The sequence below is a fragment of the Danio aesculapii genome, chromosome 7 (genome assembly GCF_903798145.1).
Source record: "Danio aesculapii chromosome 7, fDanAes4.1, whole genome shotgun sequence".
Lineage (NCBI taxonomy): Eukaryota > Metazoa > Chordata > Actinopteri > Cypriniformes > Danionidae > Danio > Danio aesculapii.
The window spans coordinates 21,316,117-21,323,066 of NC_079441.1; positions in this window are offsets into that span (position 1 = coordinate 21,316,117).

Below are 6,950 nucleotides of genomic sequence, written 5' to 3' on the forward strand. Positions count from 1 at the left end.
TAACAGCAGGCAGTAGCTGCGTCAGTTAGAGGTGAAAAAGATCAACCAAGAGCATAATGAGACTGTGACTTGCTGCTGAGCTTACTAATGGCTCTATCATACATGCATGAATCCATTTAATGGACATGTAAAATATGTGAATGAGGTCAATGATGTGTACCCAACATCATCTGGTCTGCACATCTGTCTCGGTGACTAATCACCAGAGCCAGCGCTACAGTAATGCATCTGTCCTGCGACTTATAGCCTGTAATAGATTCCCCTGTGTCTCATCAGTGTCTTTTCTTTTCTGACATAAATGATGACATTTCTAACCATTTAAAATAAAATTCTAATTAAAATCATTCAGGGCATTTAGGGTCCTCAAGTGTTTTCCCTTCAGAAGAGTTAAGAAATTAATAATTGATGGAATAATTAGCCTGATCTCATGAGGAAATGTAAGTATTTTACGTTTTGCCAATTTAGTGGCTAATTTGTACGAATTCGTACTAGTTCAGTTGTAGGAAAATGCACAATTTTAAAAAGAAGGCGTGGTACCCAACCCGCCCTAAACTCAACCATCATTGGGGGATAAGCAAATCATACAAAATTGTTTGAATGATATCATACGAATTCATACGAATTAGCCACTAAATCAAAAAGTTACGAATTGCTGTGAGATTGTGTCGGAATAACCCATTTTCTATCACAAACAAATAGAAATATTTTCGATTCTGGCCAGTTGTGATTTTCATGTTATTAGACCTTTTTAGAATGAAACACACATTAACATTACACTTGAGCATGTACCAATTAAACCCAGAGAAGCTAAGATTTTTAGTGGTCTTTGAGTTTTTTTTCATAGCTATATTTTCTATATATTTCTCTGTATTTGAACCAAGCGGCAACATCCCGTTCTCCCTCGTGAGGCAAATACAGAAGTAACTAAAACTGCAATTCATCGAAATTCTGCTAGTCCTGGCTCCATAATAGAGCAAATGTCTATTGAGCCCAATGTTAAAATGCCCAACTTTACAGCAGAAAAAAGGTGTTTACAGCCTAGTACAAAAAACGATTTTGGTTCATATAGCTAATATTATCCTTCATGACAACTGTGAGGGGGGTGAATTTTGTTTATAACTCATCCGTTTTGTTTATATTCATTTATAACTAGGTCTCGCTGGTCGTCGTCACTTCACCTCAGCTGATTCTGGCTGATTAGCCGCTGAACTCGGCATATACATCATATTTTTGTTTTGTTTTATGTAGCTTTACACAGTCAATTGCCTTTTGGAGTTATTTCTTACAATTACCAGTTTTCTTACAATTATATGGCATCCTGTGCGCACTTAATTGTGCTCACAAACCATTCACGTGGCCTCCATTTCATAAATGAAATTATATACTTATATATCATATCTATAAATGTATGACAGATTGGCAGACTGATTAGCTGTAGGCTCTAGAACAGTTATCTGAAGGGTTGTCATACAGTGTTATGCCTGGATTTCATAATTATTAGCCTTGCATTTACTAGCACAGACTATAAATGAAGTGTTTGGAAGTAATTCGTGTTTACCTCCTGTAGAAAAACGTCACAAGAACAATGCTTAGTCGCTGGATGTATTACAAAAGTGTTTTTAAAAGTCTAAACACTTTATTGATATAGTACACAGCCAAGCAGATGTGGTCAGAACACAAACGAGTCGCAGGTAATGAAATATTAAGCATTTCTTCCAAAGAAAATCCTGTCTTAGCAAAATACTAGCAGGCATCTGTAGCTCCACTCACACTCAGCCTCTTTGCCCTTGTTTGGTATCCCCCGGTCGGTGCGATGATGCACGAACAAAATGGCAACAGTTGGCCATGCCTACTGGTAGCTTCTTGTGGTTCTTCAGAAACCTATGGGGGATGTCATGGATACACAGATCTTTTACAGTCTATGATTTGAACAAGCAACTTAGGCCTCTGTTAGTACATTAAGATATATGGAGGATGAGGGAGCTCTCGAATTTCATCTGAAATATCTTACGTTGTGTTCTGAAGATGAATGAGGGTCTCAGGTGTTTGGAATGAGATGAGAGTAAGTTAAAGAGCATTGTAAAATGTCATATTTTGGTTTTAGGGGTCTGCACCAACAGATTTCTATGCATCCAAGGTCAAAAAACACTTTCATTGTCTTGAAATATGCATTTATATTTACCTAATTATCTTGATAACTCCTATATGATTTGTTCAGTGATTCATTTCTTCCCAAACCGCTCCTTTGTGTGAGGCTAATCTGTGGTGATTAGTCCGATTACCCAGTCTGTTGTGATAGGTTGACTGGGTTCAGCGCGAGACAGAGATAAATGCCCACCACGGTTATGAAATAGCACAGAGTATGTGAGAGCCCAGTGGAGGAGTGCATTAAAACAATGCAGTTAAACAGCAGCATATTACTCTACTCTTAACCCTAGCCCCAAGTAAAAACAACGACACACATTCAGTATTAATCCACATAGTGGCAAAAGTTGAAAATTGAAGTGAGCAATAGCTGAAGATGGCCATAACAAAGACAAACGGCAGAGGATCGTGAGTTCAGAAACACATTTAAATCTGTAAAGGAAAAAGCACATATCGTATTTTCAATGTGGTTTTAGACGCAATATGTGAATAGTCTGACAAATAATAGTCTCTGCTGCTTCTTCCTTCAATAGCAAATGGCTGACAAATCCTGCGTTGCAGGATTATTGTATAAATCATCAGAAAAATAACAGGAACAAACACAGCACTAGGTTGGCTATTCTGTGGTATTGTTGTGAAAATGAACTTTATTTATTCCTTTATTCCCCACAGCTGAATCTCCATTTGTCAGTGATCGTCATCTTCGCGCCATGATCAGTCCCGTGATCGCCCGTGCTCTGCTATTGTCTGAAGGGAAAGGCGTGTTAACGTTTTAACGGATCCGGTACTACAAATTTGATGATATACCATATCGACGTTGATGGGTTCATGCATAAGATCCAAACACAACATTATTCATTCATTCGACTCTGAGTCGACTCTTTCCTTGAAGAATAGTTTTAAACATGGTGCACTTTCAGATTTAAACCTCAGCTGGATGTTTTCATTCATTTACTGCTGTGTTACACACTGCATGGAAAGACATTTTAAAAACCCATAATAAGGGCTCTTTAAAATAGAAAGTAAATTTTGGGGTGAACTAACCCTTTAAAACCAGTCCTCCCTCTGACACAATAAGGGAGGGCTTTTGTAAGGACATAAATCATTATTGTGTGTAAATAAACTAAGTTTATGGTGCTTATCGTGTTTTGTAGCCATCACTGACAATTTTCTATATATTTCTCTGTATTTGAACAAACAACTTAGGACTATGTCAGTTAATTAAGGTCTATAGAGGATGAGGGAGCTCTTGGATTTCATTTATAATATCTTACTATATGTTCTGAAGATGAATGAGGTTCTCAGGGGTTTGGAACAAGATGAGAGTCATTTAAAATAGAATAGCCTACATTTTTGGGTGAACTAACCCTCTAAAACCAGTCCTCCCTCTGACCAATGCTTTTATAAGGATATAAATTATTGTGAGCAAATAATCGAGGTTTATGGTGCTTAAAGTTCTGTTTGCATATTATTTTTTTGTAAGCCTCAAAATTTTCCCCATAACTCAAATAGCCATATGTTTTGTTATAAGCAAATGTTTAGCATACATTTAATATTTGTTAGAACTTAACAAAAGTGTTGATCTAAGTGCAGATCTATTATCTGACGTGCATAAATCAGTTATTAAACTTAGTAAAATCAATACGACGTGATACTAATTTAACTAATTAAACTTACAATATAAATCAAAACATAGCAGTTAAGCTGTACGCTTTTTATGCAATGCAAATCTTATACCTTGTCTTGATATGTCAGGCTGGTCTTTGACAGCACATCAGTTTTACCTGTAAAAAGCAAAATAAAACGATTCTTTATTTAGCCAATCAAGGTGGCGGGTTTCTTCCTGTCAATCATTTTGTGCTATCAAACGAAGCTAGCGGTTAATATTTGGTGAATCAGCAACTGATGGACTTTTGGTCATGTGTTTGTTGCATAGATCTGCAGTGTGTCTGCAAACTGTCATGATATTTGTAGTTACACGAGCAAAATAGGTTACTACACGCAGCTCAGAAATTAAAAACACGGACATTTGGGAACGTTTGCATTTTGTCGCTGCATGGAGCTGGAATCTTTAAACGACGCTGTGTGTGCTTTCCATCTGCTTTAAAAGGTAAATATGAATATATAATTGCACAGTCACCAGGCAGAGCAACAGGAAGGGGTTTAAGTTGAGTTTAGTTTGGTTAAAGGCCCGTTTAAACACGTTTGCATAATGGCAACAGTTTAACGATAAATACGACAACAATTAGCATATTCTTTTGTATTGATGTCATACTTCACCTAATCTTCTCTCTAAGTTTGCATTCTGATTGACTGTCAATATTTTTGATGTTTGTTCTGAACATGATTTCAGTTAGCATGATTACGTTAGCCTACATTATTTCTCTCAATACTGGCAGGTATCTCTCAATATTAAAACTGGTTAGTTATCATAACTTGGTTTCTTGAGTAAATGAAGTCTTGCTTTTTCTAGTGAGATTGATTTTAAAGTGAGCTTATTTGTTTTTTCATGCTTTTTTTGAATCAATTCGTTCACGTTAATTCAATGAGTGATTTAAATAATCATTAGTTGGGGGTAATGCATACAAGTAACGTGAGTTACTACTTTTCTAAATAACGAGTAAAATAAGCATTACTTTTAAAAATGAAGTAGTAATATTTGAGTTACTTTTTAAAAATGTTATGCTAGTTACTTTTTTTAGTTTAATTTATAACCTTATAAAAAATAAATAGCTGAATTAAAATGAACTTCGTCACGTTGAATCCTGCATTTATTGAGAGAATGAAACGGGCAGAAATCAAGATACCATAGCTATCCTTTTTTGATAGAAGATTTCATTATTCTGTATGGATTAAAGAAAAGGAAAAGGGATTGTCTCAATGAATAGTGATTTTACTTTACTAATATGACAAATAAGTACAAAAGTAGTAAACACATTGCTTTACACTTTCATTCATCTGGATATATATATATATATATATATATATATAATGAAAGTCTAGGCTATATGGAGCATTGTTAATTGCAGAGCTCTTTTATTTTTTTTTTTAAAAAAGAAGGGAAAAATCCTGCAAGTTATAAAACAGATCAAGCCTCAGCCAGGTCAGAAAAAGAAACTTAATAGTAACATAACGCATTACTTATCTTAAACATTAACTAAGTAACTCAATTAGTACAGTTTTGGGGAGTAACTCAATATTGGAATGCACTACTTCCAAAAGTAACTCTCAGCAACACTGATAATCATGTATAGCTAGTGGACTTAGTGAAAAAAAACTACATTACCCGTGATGGTTTATGGGAAATTTCGCTAACCAGACATCACAGATCTAACATTTATAAACTATATAGTACGAATATAGTATTCACATATATATGTTTTGCTGTAGGCTACACCTAGTATATACTATCTCTATAGATGCATAGATTTAAATAGTCTTACAATCTTGTCAAATTTCATTGTGGTTTGTTCTCGAATTAAAGCTTTTAAATAACAACAATATATTAAAAAAAGTTTGTAATGTTGTGATTCTCCCTGTAGATGGTTTATTTCATGGCTTAAGTTACAATGTATCAATGTTTTTTTTAAATCCCTGTGGGAGAAATGAATGGAAAAATGCTTCCTGACCAGAACCAGAAGTGCTGAAATGTGGCTGGGCACTAATACACTTTATGGTTACTCCTCTTGGAGTGAACAGTAACTATTAAAACTCTCCCATCATTTATTCATGTTGTCCCAGAAGATGAATGACATTTTTCTACAGTTGAATCAATTATGAAATAAGTTTAAATAAAAGTATTTTTGCACACATGCTATAGTTTCACTGAAGAGCATAGAATCACCAAGAGGTGACACTCTGTGTCTATTTGGTAAACAGCCGTTAGTGTCATGCGGCAGCCTTTTTGGAATGAAAATTCCAATACAACAGCATGGATAACTAACGTTAGGCAGAATCAGTTAAAATATAGAGTTAAATATGAGCTCCCCATGGCAAAAACTATGTTATTTAGTAGTTTGTATGGCCTCCATGATTTTTAATGACAGCACCAAGACTTCTAGGCATGGAATGAACAAATTGGCTACATTTTGCAACATTATCTTTTCCATTCTTCACAAACGACCGAGTTTAGAGAATTAAACATAAGGATGCTTTCAAACCTGTGAATCGATTATCTTGTTCCGAAACGGGATTAAAATTGTTAAAGTGTTGCTCTTTGTTCTTTGTGCAGTTCGCTTTCACACGGCAAAGTTTCTAAATGGACCAAAAGAGCTAAAACAAGTCACGTGCAAGTAAACTCTCAACACGTTGGTCAGAGCTCCACGGTTTATTTTGATTAGAGTACCGCTCAGCTGTCATGTGTCCTTATTTTAATTTATGATAATAAGCAATAATACATTATAAGCGCAAAGGTGCACTTTAATTTTGAATAGTGACACCCACAGAAGTCGTCACCAAATATAAATCAGAGGTAAGACTTTCTCCTACATAGCAGTTGGCTTATGCATAGGCTTTACATTATAGAGAGAAATAACAGATAAACCAAGACTGCAGTTTGGTCAATTTTCTTAATGGATAAACAGCTCTCGTTAATAGTAAACATGCTTTTACTTTCGTATTTAACATGAAATGCACATTTACCGGTAGGAATGACATCCCGCCCTACTCATAATGTTCTGTTCATATTGCCCGACAGGGGCAATTTTAGGATTTTCATTTTAGGGGGCTCATTGGCAAAAAAAAAAAAAAAATATATATATATATATATATATATATATATATATATATATATATATATATATATA